This window comes from Homalodisca vitripennis, unplaced genomic scaffold (genome assembly GCF_021130785.1).
Source record: "Homalodisca vitripennis isolate AUS2020 unplaced genomic scaffold, UT_GWSS_2.1 ScUCBcl_402;HRSCAF=2325, whole genome shotgun sequence".
NCBI lineage: Eukaryota > Metazoa > Arthropoda > Insecta > Hemiptera > Cicadellidae > Homalodisca > Homalodisca vitripennis.
In genome coordinates, this window is record NW_025776579.1 from 281,803 (window position 1) to 297,161 (window position 15,359).

Sequence of the window (15,359 nt, forward strand, 5' to 3'; positions counted from 1 at the left end):
CTTCAATGAAGTTATACACGCGATTGTTTAGCACTGATCACAATAAAAATTTAAGTCTATTTCCTCAGACGTACTTAATTTAGGCTTTTTAGACTGCACGAAAGTGTGTATAGTATAGTAGACACAACAAACGAAAAGAAATACTTGCGAGTTTACAATAATAATAAACACATTCTGTCAAATTGGCACCACCATTGCTTGTTGCCAGAACCTATTATAAAATTTCTCTCTTATATTTACTTTGAAAAATATTTTTTCATTTTTCTTGTTATAAGAGGTGTACATTCAGTATTCCAGAACCAATTTTAATAGTTGAAGTACTCAACCTGGTTCTTAAATATTTTGGGAAACTTTATCTTAGAAAGAAAATTGTATTGGGAGTTGTGGTAATGGTCGACATAGGAAAGTATCAATAGAGTTAAAATATGAAATAAATAATTATTGTTTTTCTAAAATTATATTTCTTAAGCTTTACACACTAAAACTGACCCCCAGACAAGAAACTATATTTGTAACTATGTGTAGACATTTTAACTAACGATTTCTCTCCCTTTTAATTGCCTGACAGTGATTAAAATATTACCTAAATGTCAGTATTAAGTATAAAAAGCCCGGAAATGTTTTAAGGAAAGATTCCAGTTTTATATTTTCTATCCCTTTCGATGCTGTGTAGTTTTGATTCCACTAAGAGTAGCGTGGTTGACAATCGATTTCTTCCAGGTCAACCAGTAAACTCTGATTGATTGTGTCATTTTTAAGCTTTTACATGCGTAGGTCATCCTGCGTTGTAACTTTATTATCCCATTCAACTAGACAATGTTGTAAGAGCTGTACTAGATGTTTATGTTTTACAGCATTATTGTTAGTCCTTTCTTATTTGGATTAAATCAAAATATACAAAAGTTACAAGCGTTAAAATTATCTCATGCAACTTGACAAAAGCCAGGTTTTTTGTCAACCAAAGAGTGTCATCCACTAGTAGATCATAGTGGAACAGAAGTTTGCTAATCAACAATGGGTTTTGGCTACTTTAGCTATCATTAAACTCCACATTAAGGGTAGTCTGAGTCAGAAATATATATTCAACATCACCAAACCACAGGAAGAATGCATGTGTTATTTACTGCGAAGCGCTCAACCTTATTTTTTTCCTCAACCTTCTCCTATATAGCAGAGATTTGGGATAAATGTACATTTGCTCTAGGGTCTCTACGGAAAGTTTGTTCTTCAATCTTTCCTTGTAAAAGAAACGGTCGATTTACATTAGTGCGAGATCACCAGCCGCTAATAGTGATCCCCGGCTTTTTCCCGAGACTTTGTTGGCGTACTGACAAGGTTTGGTACATTTACCGGTTTAGTTTCCAAATCTCCTGTGATATCAGCACATTTAAATTCGTTTTCCACTGCTGTGACTCAAATAAATATTCAATTACGACTTTTTCCTCGTTTCGTCTCCTTTGACGTCACAAGGACGTTGGTAATGGTAGTAGCCTCCGCTACCTGTTGTCGTGGGCTAACTTCCAACACAGTATCAGTGAGAACAGGACGGAAATTATTAACAAAGGATATTATTAAGTGTATTTAATAAATGGAAATATTCCAAGAGGTTCATAAATCTATGAATTCCATTGTTACAAAGTTTCTAGAGAAACGAAATTCACAATGGTTTCAATATCGAGTCATTTGTAATCGTTGTAAACTTGTACGTTGTTGTTCAATGTTTAGCACCAGTCTTATCGTTTTAATCTTATTCTTATCATTTATATGGAATTCTTATCATATCAGATCCAAATATTAAAACAAAAGTATGTATAATAGCACACTATGCACTTGAAAGACTGGGTGGAATTGGATCAAAACCCTATGTCAGACGTAACAACATTATATATGGGGTAGGCACTATATTAATATTACTTAAATTGCAACCGAGAATAGAATAAATTGCCTTTAAATATCAACCTCTTTGTTACATAAAATGCTCTTTTCTTGTTTAAATCTACACGGACTACAATAATACTTAAACATTATATAATCTGAAACAATAAACGCTATAACCAAGTAATTATACTGTAAAGTTCAACTAGTCTCAGTGAGAATTTACGGATCTACATTATTCTCTTGTTGAGGAAGTGCATATTATCAGCGGTAGATTGCAGCACACGCGACGTAACCTACATATATCAATTATTAACCAACCTAATAAGGGAGGGGAGTATTACATGGTAGAAGTGTGACGCCCTTCCCAAGGACTGGCCCTAGTGCCATGTAATGCTCTAACCTGGGTGCGCATAACAGTTTCACTGCAGCCATTGCTGTTGGTTCTAGTAACAGTGATGAATGCACGGCAACTGTTTTAAGCACAGGCAGTCCCAATCCCTGCCAAGGTTGGTCATTTTAAATTCTTAAATTAAAATGTTAATAGATTTATTTTACGTTTCCTTCTCTATATAGATTGGGAAGTTCTATCTCGTATATATAGAAATTAAATTCATAAATATTTCAATATTTATTCGTGTTTAACCGTTTTTTAACATAATCTTAATTAAAAGGCTAGTCCAATGTTTAGCATTAGGATTAAAATTGTACACCTAGGGAACGTGAAATTCATATCATATCCTAATATTATATCAAACTAATTTATAACAATATTTCTACATCTCTCAAGTCAGCACATTGTGCACTTGAGTGATTTGGTACAATCATTGGAGAAATTTGTGTCAAATCGAAGAACGTATGGTGTAACCTCCATTTATTTATATTACTTAAATTAAAAGTGAGAACACAGTGCATTTCCTTTCAATATCAAGCGGTCTTTTATAAAAAAATACTTTTTTCTTGTATAAATTTACTCGTACTTCAATAATAGTTTAAAAATATATAAAAAAAAATATGTGACAACATTAAACGCTGTTATCAAATATTTACACTGTAAAGTACAATACGTCTTAGTGAGAATTTACAGATCTATATTATTCTCTTGTTGAGGAAGTGCATGTTGTCTGCGGTAGATTGCAGCACACATGATGTAACCCACATATATAAATTAACCAATCTAATAAGGGAGGGGAGTATTACATGGTAAAAGAGTGACGACCTGCCCAAGGACTGGCCCTAGTACCATGTAATGCTCTAACCTGGGTGCTTATAACAGCGTCATTGCAGCCATTGCTGTCGGTTCTAGTAACAGTGGTGAAAGCAAGGCAACTGTTTTAAGCACAGGCAGTCCCAATCCCTGCCAAGGTTGGTCATTTTAAATTCTTAAATTAAAATGTTAATAGATTTATTTTACGTTTCCTTCTCTATATAGATTGGGAAGTTCTATCTCGTATATATAGAAATTAAATTCATAAATATTTCAATATTTATTCGTGTTTAACCGTTTTTTAACATAATCTTAATTAAAAGGCTAGTCCAATGTTTAGCATTAGGATTAAAATTGTACACCTAGGGAACGTGAAATTCATATCATATCCTAATATTATATCAAACTAATTTATAACAATATTTCTACATCTCTCAAGTCAGCACATTGTGCACTTGAGTGATTTGGTACAATCATTGCAGAAATTTGTGTCAAATCGAAGAACGTATGGTGTAACCTCCATTTATTTATATTACTTAAATTAAAAGTGAGAACACAGTGCATTTCCTTTCAATATCAAGCGGTCTTTTATAAAAAAATACTTTTTTCTTGTATAAATTTACTCGTACTTCAATAATAGTTTAAAAATATATAAAAAAAATATGTAACAACATTAAACGCTGTTATCAAATATTTACACTGTAAAGTTCAATACGTCTTAGTGAGAATGTACAGATCTATATTATTCTCTTGTTGAGGAAGTGCATGTTGTCTGCGGTAGATTGCAGCACACATGATGTAACCCACATATATAAATTAACCAATCTAATAAGGGAGGGGAGTATTACATGGTAAAAGAGTGACGACCTGCCCAAGGACTGGCCCTAGTACCATGTAATGCTCTAACCTGGGTGCTTATAACAGCGTCATTGCAGCCATTGCTGTCGGTTCTAGTAACAGTGGTGAAAGCAAGGCAACTGTTTTAAGCACAGGCAGTCCCAATCCCTGCCAAGGTTGGTCATTTTCAATTCTTAAATTAAAATTTTAATACATTTATTTGACATTCTCTTCTCTATATAGATCTGAAAGTTCCATCTCATGTACATTTCCTTCGTGACGTATTTTCCGTCTGCATATTATTATCTGATTTTGATTTGAAATTTATTTCTGTTTCTGGCGATCATTGGTTGTTTTCAATGTATCGTTTTTTATGGTGTTGTATTCTGCGTATCTTTCGGGCCTAGTTTACTTATTCAAACTTCTTCTCTGCGTTCACAATAATTTTCTTTAAAATTGTTGAGCAGAAACAATTTCAATTTTCAAAAGATAAAAGATGTATTTGACCAAAGCAAAATCAAAACCAAACATCAGTTGTTTAACGAAATAGTTTTGTAACTAACAAAGTAACATCTAAATGTTCTAAACAAAGAATGTCTACCTAATTGACAGGACTTACAAAACATAAACGTGTTATGGATTATATGTTTCATTATTTTTTAAATGTAACAGATTATTTTATTGTTTTGGAATTTTCCCAATTGATAGTTTTTTATGAGGGGTTTAGGCATTTTACTGAGTTCGAAATAGCAAAATAGAGAAGAAATCTAAACGCCAAGTGCTCAATTATTCATTACCATTCTAATAGTGTTTAGTGAGTTACAAAAGATTGTACAAAATATTGCACTCAACCAAATATTTCACCACGAAGACTTTCTCCAGCATGTTTTGAACTACAAAACAATGGCAGACATAGTTTAGCACGCAATTAGCATTACGTCAAAAGCCTTGCCTATTGTCAATAATTCCAACAGTGTCTGATGTGGAGCATACAGTGAACGTTGTATGAGTACATCATATTACGTACATGTATGCAGAGGTTTTAAAAAGTACCGAAGTGAAAGTACAAATAAATGTATGGCTGCTGTATAAATATAAATTTGAGCAGAATTTAAACAAATATAACTAAAAAATTAATATAGCACTTTATTTCTCTTCATAATAAGTTCATATTTTAATTATTTGAATTCAGCGCATTACTCATAGAAATTAATTTTAGTTACATTGTAATTTTGAGCTAAGCGTTACATTGTGAACTCTTCACAGTAGCAGGCCTATTATTACTTCTTTCCATGCTTAGTTATAAGAGTATACCATATTACAAATTGCGAGTCTATATTACGATGATACACAGTTTTTCTCCCTTTTCTTTTGTACGTCACAGATCCAAACCAGCACCTGAATATTTTCATCTTTTGTAAAGAGACTTTAAGTGATGGCGGAAATATTCCATGCAAAATCTCTCAAATTTTACTCTTCCCCACTAAAGTAGAATTTTGGATTGGCAAATGTCTACTCCAATGACTGTTTGGTCACTCTGTCCGTGATAAAGAGACGGTGGATTGACATTAGCGAGGGATTGCTAGTGATTCTCAGTTCATTTCCTGAGGTCTGGCAGCGTCGTGACAGGGAATAGTGCATTTTCTAGCTTGGTCTCCGAACCTCCAGTGACACCAGCACACGTCATTTCTATTTCGGATGCTGTTGCTCAAATGAGGACTCGACCGCGATTCGGACTGGCGATTAAGGTACTCATGTGGGCCTGCCTTGACGTTAGTCATTTCTTACCTCAATGTTTTCGTGGCCTCATTTATCTTTGTCAACATCATGATTTTTAGTTTCTCTATCAATACTATCAAAATTACTGCATATAAATGTCACTGGTAAGTATAATAGCCACGAAGTTTTATCAAACTATAATCGATTGTTTTTCTTTAAATAATACTTCCATCAGCCATTTGAAGAAACCTTAACCCCACTTAGTTTAAAATATAACATATATATATTAACTTTTAATTTTTCAGTGCAAAAGCAAAACTTAAACCTGTGCTATCTCTAGCTCAGATCCTAAGTTCAACGTATTAAACAACTTGGCTACTGGAACTTACATATGGTCACTTTACACCACTACAATGTTATGAATACTAAGTACTAGTTTAATAATGTTTCTCATTGTACTTTGATTATTAATATGACTTATGTTTCAGCATGCTATATTACTTATCCTCAATGCGAGATGACACAGTACTGTAAGTATTTGGGACATTTCAGGAGTACATTTAATGCCATTCTGAAACTACAGTTTTAGTCAAATCTCAAGACCGTTATTACACTCTTTTATAAGGTATTATTAATAAGAAAGCCTACTAATTGATGTCATATTTGTGATTCGAGAGTTTTGTTCTGATTATTTTCAGGTGGCTTCGGTCCTGCGTCGGCTTGTCGTCCTCTCTTTGACATTATCACGTAACACTCTCCACGTGTGTTGCAAAACACACAAAGTATGAATGATGATTGAATGGAAACGTGTGAAAGAATGCGTGCGTGTAGAACTACATTTAACTAGAACAATAATTCTCCACTACACAACATATTAAGGTAACTAAATTTATCTGCTAATACTAGACATAAGATTACATATTTGTTCCATGAATATACATAATATTAAAAATATTGATTTAATCAAGGTATATTCCTGTAATTATATTGGTTTTGGGAACTCTATTGTTTATTATGAAACACTATTACATGCTCTCTTTTCTGATTGTTACAGAGTGATGCGGCCAATGCGGCAGGAAGTCGCCCCACTCACACTAATACACACACGACACATACACAAGGTAATGTATTGTTCTACTTAAAATATTTAAATCAATTTGGTTAAAATTGTTGTTTCAGAATGGCACACATATATTAATTGGTTTAGTATATGTTTACATGAGAATAGTTAATAATCTTAAAATAATTAATATTGCTCATAAGAGTAGTAATAATTTGGCAAATTAGATTGTAATATAAATGTGAATTACTACCATAAATGAATCGTAAAGTCCTCCATACTTCACTTGTAAACAAATGGCCTGTTTGGTTTATCTTATTTCGTATTATTAAACTTAGTACAGATGAAAGTATTGTAGAATCACAGTGATTCAGTTTGCATATTTTTGCAATTTTTTATTTTGGGCTTTCTTGAGTTACAAATTAGGGCTCATAACAAGTATGTAAGTTCTGTCTCAAAATAATAGTGATTGTGCGTTTTCTAACTTGCTACTATAAATTACAGGGATCCGGAAAGTTAAATCACAATAGAAAGTGCGCGATACTTACATACATACATACATACATATATATATATATATATATATATATATATATATATATATATATATATATATATATATATATATATGTCCTATATGTACAAGTTGATTTATATCAAGATAGTGGTAATGATATATATACTCGCCTTCGGCTCGCTGGTGGCCACGCCCCCAGGCCCCCTTTTGGGTGTTAGCCAAATTCGGGGATAAGAGTGGTTTTGTGATAGGTAAAATTCGGACATGATGTCATGCCAGGAAATTTCCAGGGAGGGGTTTAACTTTACTGGAGGTTAAGACATCAGGGGGTTATCTGGTCATACCAGGAACTTCCCAAGCGGGGTTAAGAGATTTGGTGATTGGTAAAATTTGGATATGAGGTCAAGCCAGTATATTCCCTGGGAGGGTTAACGTTACCGGGGGGGGATTAACACATCAGGGGGTTTAATTTACTCAGGAGAATATCTGGTCATACCAGGAAATCCCGGGGGGGATTAATGTTACCAGGGGTTAATGACACATCCCAGGCCCCCTTTCGGTCCTATATGTACAAGTTGATTTATATCAAGATAGTGGTAATGATATATATACTCGCCTTCGGCTCGCTGGTGGCCACGCCCCCAGGCCCCCTTTTGGGTGTTAGCCAGATTCGGGGATAAGCGGAATTCGGAATTAAATTGGACCCATTATATTGAATTTTTCAGTTTTAATCAAAGTTTTGACTTTAATGATATTTTACGCGTTAACCGTTAGAGATACGAGAAAAAGTGACTGGACCTTTCTTGTCGGAAATTTAATTTTGTGTTACAATTCCGTCGTCAGATGTTAACTGCGAGCTTTGGTTTAGTCGGTACAACGCTTGGGATAAAAGTCTGCACTGATCAGCTATTGTGTAAACAGATTTAGTATAACGAAAAGAGAAACAACGTTTATCAGATTATTAAGTAGATCAGAGGGTGTAATTTAATCAGGAGTTCATCTACCAGACAATTTACGGGAGGGGGGTTTAATGTTGTCGGGGGTTAAAGAACGCGTGGTACTTTTCTAGTAAATGTGTGTCTGGGCACGAGGAATTTTTATCAAAATAAAACGTTGATCAGGGGGTTTAAATTACTTCGGAAATTATCATTCCACGCCAGAGTTTTGACAATGGACTAATATTTCATAAAGCTTTAGTAACGCTCAGCCAATTCCCGATATGGAGGGGGGGGTTTTTAGTCACTCGTTAACGTAGTAATACAAGGCCAATCTGGAACCAGCATGAATCGCACTAATTATAGTTGCAAATTTAAAACACCTAAAAGTGAAGACAAAGAATTTGCCATTTAGAGCATTTATCAGGCTTACGCATAAATAAACGATAGAAAGCTGCTGAACCTTTTTTGTAGTTCCTATCAATAGCTAGTTATAAAAAATTTTACATTTAAGTTAGGGCTAACGGTTCGGCCACTATCGAGCCCGGAAGGTAAATTTTTAAGTGACATTTTCAACATAATCATATTTTCCGGCTAAACCATGGAAGATAGAGTAAAAGATCACTGAACCTGTTTTGTAGATCGCATTATTTTGTATAAAAATAAAATTTTTAATCTGGCCTATAATAAATATTTTGTCTGAAATAAAGCCCAGAAAACAAAATCTCACGTAAAACTTAAAAAATCAATACTTTAAAACGCGTGTTGCGGCCAAACCATTGAGGATAGGGCATATTGTCACTAGACCCTTTTTGTAGATCGCGCCGTTTTCTAAATCCCATTGAAAATTTGTTTTGAGCTACGACCAACCGTTTAGCCGCTATCGAGCCCGAAATGTAAATTTTTAGGCGAAAATTTCAAAATTTTTTCACTTAATCTTGTTTTGCGGCCAAACCGATGGAGATAGAGTAAAAAGTCACCAGACCTTTTTTGTAGTTCACTTCATTCCTGACCATGGATTTTTCGCTACGCCCCAGGCCCCTAATTCAGTAGTTGGCTAAATGCGGGGATAAGCGGAATTCTGAGACAGGTTAAGTCCGAGCATCAGATTAGGGATCTGGAAGTTTAAATTAGACCTATTTTATTGATTCTTTCCGTATTCAACTAAACTTTTGACTTTGAGGGCGTTTTGTAGCCTAACCATTAGAGATACGAGAAAAAGTGACTGGACCTTTCTTGTTGGCGATTCTGGCCTCAGATTTTAGCTAGGATTTCTAGTTTTCTCGATATGGAGCTTGGGAGAAAAGTCTGCACTGGGCAGCTAGTGTGAATTGTTGAATGTAAATATAATAAAAAAAACCAACACTAAGTTAGTATTTTTAACTTGTTTAGGGGGTTTAATTTGATCAGGAGTTTATCTACTCATACCAGGAAATTCCAGGGGGGCGGTAATGTTACCTGGGGTTAAGACACACGTGGGCCTATTTTGGAGGGTCTTATGTTTGTGAGCATAAATAAAATTCACTCTGTCCCTAATTACTTTTGACCTTCGCTAACGTTCAGCCAATTCGCGATGTGCTCTAGTAGACGTATACTAGTCAGTCGTGTACGCAGTAATACAAACTCAATCTCAACTGTTATAAATTGCACAATTTTTAGTCGGAAAAATCAAAAATTGCAAATTTACAAAACAGATTTTGCCATTGAAAGCGTAAACAACTTTTCGGAAAGATATACAACAAAAAGCTACTGAACCTTTTTTGTAGATCGTATCAATATCTATTTATAAACGTTTTGAGATTCATGCTAGTACAATCGGGTCGAGCCCTATCGTCTCCAATAACAAAATATTTACAGACAAATTACAAAATATTAACATTTATTAGCCAAACCGATGGAGTTAGGGCAAAAGTCACTAGACCTTTTTTGTAGATCGCATTATTTTGTACTAACAGATTATTAAGTTGTTCAGGGGTTTTAACTTAATCAGGAGTTCATCTACTGAGAGGGGGATTTATGTTGTCGGGGGGTTACAAGTACGCGAGGTACTTTTGTGGGAAATGTGTGTCTGTGCTACGATAATATGTGTACAGTAATTTTTATCAAAATAAAAAGTTGATCAGAGGGTTTAAATTACTTAGGAAATTATCATTCCATACCAGAGTGTTGACAATGAATCACTATTTTATTAAATTAATTAAAATGTACTCTGTCCCTACCTATTATTGACGCTTCGCTAACGCTCAGCCAATTGACGGTGTGGGGTTGTAGTCACTCGTTAACGTAGTGACACAAGTTAAATCCGGAACTAGAACGGATTGCACAAATTATAGTCGAATCATTTACAACTGATATTGCTAATTGCGACCAAGTTTTCCATTAAGAGAGATTTTAGGTTTTACGTAAGGATATACGACAAAAAGCAAGCTGACCTTTTTTAGATCTATAGATTGTCTAGTTATTGAAAATGTAGGATTTAGGTTATGAGCAATGGTTTGGCTACTACCGCCTCCAGAAACAAAATTCTTACGTAAAAAATTATAAAATATTTCCATTTAAACAGGTTTTTCGGTCAGACCATTTAGGATAGGGCAAAAAGTTATAAGACTTGTTTGTAGAACACGTCATTTACTAAAACTTATCAAATGACGTGTTTTGAGCTACGACCAACCGTTTAGCCGTTATCAAGCCCGGAATGTAAATTTTTAGGTGAAACTTTCCAAATATTTTCACTTAATCGCATTTAGCGGTCAAACTAATGGAGATAGAGTAAAAAGTTACAAGAGCTGTTTTGTAGATAACTTCATTTTCTAAATCCAGCTTTTGTTTTATTTTGACCTCCGACCAATGATTTCACCGCTATCTACCCCAAAAACAAAATTTTCACGTAAAAATTACACAAAAATTGCACGTAATTACGTTTTTTTCGGCCAAACCAATGGAGATAGGGCAAAAAGTCACAGAACCTTTTCTGTAGATCGCACAATTTGCTAATTTGATGGGTCAATCAGATTTGAGCTACGACCTACCGTTCGGCCGTTATCGGGCTCGAAAAATTATTTTAAGCGAAAAAATCTCTGGAATGTCAAACATTCCCGCGTTTTGTCGCTTAACCATGGAAGATAGAGCAAAAAGGCACTTGACCTTTTTTGTGGTTCACTTCATTCCTGATTAACGGTTTTTCGTCAGATCTAAGCTATCTCCAACGGTTCGCCCGCTATCGGGCTTACAAGAAAGGCCTGCAAGAGTAAAAAATGCGCGTTTTTTTGATAATTTTTTGAGGGGTTTAAAAGTAAAAATGTCCGGTTTTCAGACTTTTCCTGTGGGTCATATTGCAAAAGGTACATGCATGCCAAATTTCAAGTTTCCAGCACTTCTAGAAGTATGTTAGAATTTGTATCTATATATCAGTCAGTGAGTCAGTTACACATGCGGCTGTATAGTATATAGTAAAATTTTATAGTAAAATTTAAAAAATCAATAAAATTTAAAAAATCAATACTTTAAAACGCGTTATGCGGCCAAACCGTTGAGTATAGGGCAAAATGTTACTGAACATTTTTTGTAGATCACGCAATATCATAAATCCTTTTAAAAATTTGTTTTGAGCTACCACCCACAGTTTAGCCGCTATCGAGCCCGAAAGGTAAATTTTTTGGCGAAAATTTCCAAATATTTTCACTTAATCGCGTTTTGCGGCCAAACCAATGGAGATAGAGTAAAGACTTACTGGCACATTTTTGTATATCACCTCATTTCCTAACTCCAACGCTAGTCTTATTTCGACCTCCGACCAATGGTTTCGCCGCTATCGAGCCCGAAAACAAAAGTTGCACGTAAAAATTACAAAAAAAATGCACATAATCACGTTTTTCGGCCGAACCACTGGAGGTAGAGGAAAAAGTTACTGGTCCTTTTCTGTAGATCGCGCAATTTGCTAATTTGATGGGTCAATCAGATTTGAGCTACGACCTACCGTTTGGACACTATCAGGCTCGAAACTTTATTTTAAGCAAAAAAATCTCTGGAATGTCAAACATTCCCGCGTTTTGTCGCTTAACCACACGTGATAGGACAAAAAGTCACTAGACCTTTAAATTTAAAAGTTCAGTTCATTTGAAATAGTTACTTTGAATTGCAGATTGTAACTTCGGCATTATTTCTTTGTAATTATCATAACTTACGATCTAAAAATCTAACTTTTCAACCATTAATATCGTTTTCGTTAAACAAAGACCACATTTGAACTAAATTACAAATTGCTATAACCTTCCCTTATCGTACAGACGGACGGACGGATGGATAGACGTACTGACAGGCGTACAACAACATTATTGTAAGAAAGCTTTATTGGTTTCTTAATAGTCTTAATACATTTTTGGAGGGAATTTACACTTTTAATTAAAATTTCTGCACTTACAATCAAGAATATAATATTGCAACAACAAATTCTCGTAATGCCTTTTGAATAAAAATTATTATTGGAGACTTCCAATTTGTGCTGTACGGTGCTGAAATACTCTGGGAAAAGCAAAACGTTGTGAGCGTGTAAATTTAATGAAACCCTTTGTTAAGAACTAATGCGGCAAATTAAAGTCAGTGTTGTTTGTTGCCGGAACATGCTCCAGACTTTCCCACGTGTGGCCAGTTACATTTTTAATTACTTCTATAAAAGTTTACTGCTCTTGCGGGATGTACTTTTATATGTTTTCATTTAATAAGATTATGTTCGAGATTATGTATCCCATTAAAGAAAATTACAAATTAAATTTTGAATTAGTCAAGGTATATCCTTATCAGAAAATTGTAATAGACAATGTCAAATTATCAAAATATGTCAATTTTACATCTCATTGTGGATTAAACGAGAACAAGGCTCTTATCCAGCTGTGGGAGATCTAAATGTATTCTCACTTCAACTCACCCCCCCCCATGATTAGCAGCTTACAGTAGTAATACTCTTACAGTAGTAAAAAATCAATAAAACTTTGTTTTATTTCTTTCTTCTGTGACCAAATGCCACACTCGGTAACCACGAAAATTTGCGGATGGTATCAACTTACTAAATACGCATATGAGTTTCGTTAAAGGATATTAATATACACTAAAACTTAGAATTAGAAAAATTAATGTATGTGAGCTAGAAAAATTATGTGAGCACCGTCAAACATTATATCAAAGTCACTATTATTTACGGAGATACCTACTAAAGGTCTGACAAAATATATGATGTACCTAAAGATACTAATTATATGGAAATACTAACTTACTAAATATCAATCAATTATCTAGTGTAAGTATATTTTTTCACAATTATTTCTTAAAATTGCATTGTTTTAAGCACTTTACATGGTACTGAGAAATCTTTCTCGTGGTATAGATCAAATAGATGCATTTCGAATTTAGATACATATCAACCAGTAGAATTTTGGTAGCTTTATCGAAACGTAAGTTAATCTTATAGGTAACTTAAAAGGTAATGTAATGGCATAGAGAAATTGAAGAACAAATCATTTGTAAATAAACATCCCCTAGTTTTACCACCCAATTTAAATGGTTATATACGCAGCGTTACGCTCACTGTACTGAATCATAGCAACCGACAAATTTTCTAAAATGAAACTAATTGTAACATCTTATCGTTGTTTGCACAATAGGTTTTTATCTATGTTTGGAGATGCTTAAAGGTTTTAGAAAAGAGTATTAGGAATAAATTGTAATAAAGAAAATAATTGTGATAATTAAAAGGTTTATTATCACTAAATCATACATTCATAAAATGAGGTTTGATCAGATAAGCTGTTGTACCACAAATGTAATACACATCCAATATACAAATCACTATCACGGGTTTACCATTAGAAGAAGCAAAAATCAATGTGACTGTTAAGTAATAATAGGTAAACTGACAACATGATTTGGTAGCAGTTCAAATGTACATTACCGAGAACCAATACGAATGTAATTAAATAACCCACGTTTAAGTAGTGGCGCGGCTCGGTCAATATTTAACAAAACTACATGCAAACCCATCTAAAAAGTTCCAAAATAATAAATGTTTTTCCCAATTCTAACCTGAACCTTGCAACGTCTTCTCTTAATAGGTAAATAAACACCCTAACAACTACTACTATACACACGAGGTTATCACTACAAACGAATTACCAAATATTTACAATCTATGAACGCCTGTTACGAGTTTGCTAATGAACGGAGCTAAAAACTTGTAATATAGGATTTGTAAAAATTAAACTAAAGACTAATTTGTTTTCTTATTTGTCAACTCATGATACTTTTTTAACTCATAATCCCAATAAACAAAATTAAATACACATAACAAAGACTACGATCTAGGAAGAAAATAATATAATATTTTGATTTACCATTCGGAGTGGTGCTAAGCTGTACCTTTAGGTTCTTTCTTCGGAGACTCAGATTTTAAGGTTTAGTGAGAATTCCAGATTTCTATTGACGAGTAGGTTAACTTGCACTAACTGTTGTAACATCTCACCGGGAGACAGCAACGCACACATAAGTTCACGTTATACCAAGCCACTAAGACCACAGGTCAAAAAATTAAAAATTGTATTTCATGAAGACGACTGTATGACGACGTATGATTTGGTATAAAACAATGTTTCACCCTAGATCAATCAGACCGATTTATGGCTACGAAATAGTGTACTGCAAAATATTTATGCACTGTTACTTGTTTTAATGGAAGTATTAAATTAATACGTTGGAAACCCGTTATAATTAAAAAGAAAATAAATACAAATATAAAAAATCACATTTAATAAAGCCAGCTGGTTTAAAATGTTTCAACTAAATCTTTGTGGCACAGCTGAAAAAATAAGTAAATTGTATTGATGAGAAACATTTTATATCCAGCAACGCTTTTTTTGTTTTATTACCAACATTTACTTCAATACATTATAATCCAAAAGGATATGTCGTTAACATAATTTGATGAGCTAGCTTCTTGTTTTCTTAAAATTATAGTCTTCTGCAGTTTTATCATGGTAGGACTTGCTGGTATTTTATCGATCCATTTTAACGTAAAACTAGTTAAATTTTTTCTTCACCATTTTCAAAATACCTAGCAATTTTTTGTCTTTATCTTGTTTGAAAATATCAAAAATATGCCCTGTCCTGTCTATTTTAAAATAATTGGACATTTAGTACATATAATAATTGAAATAAAACTTA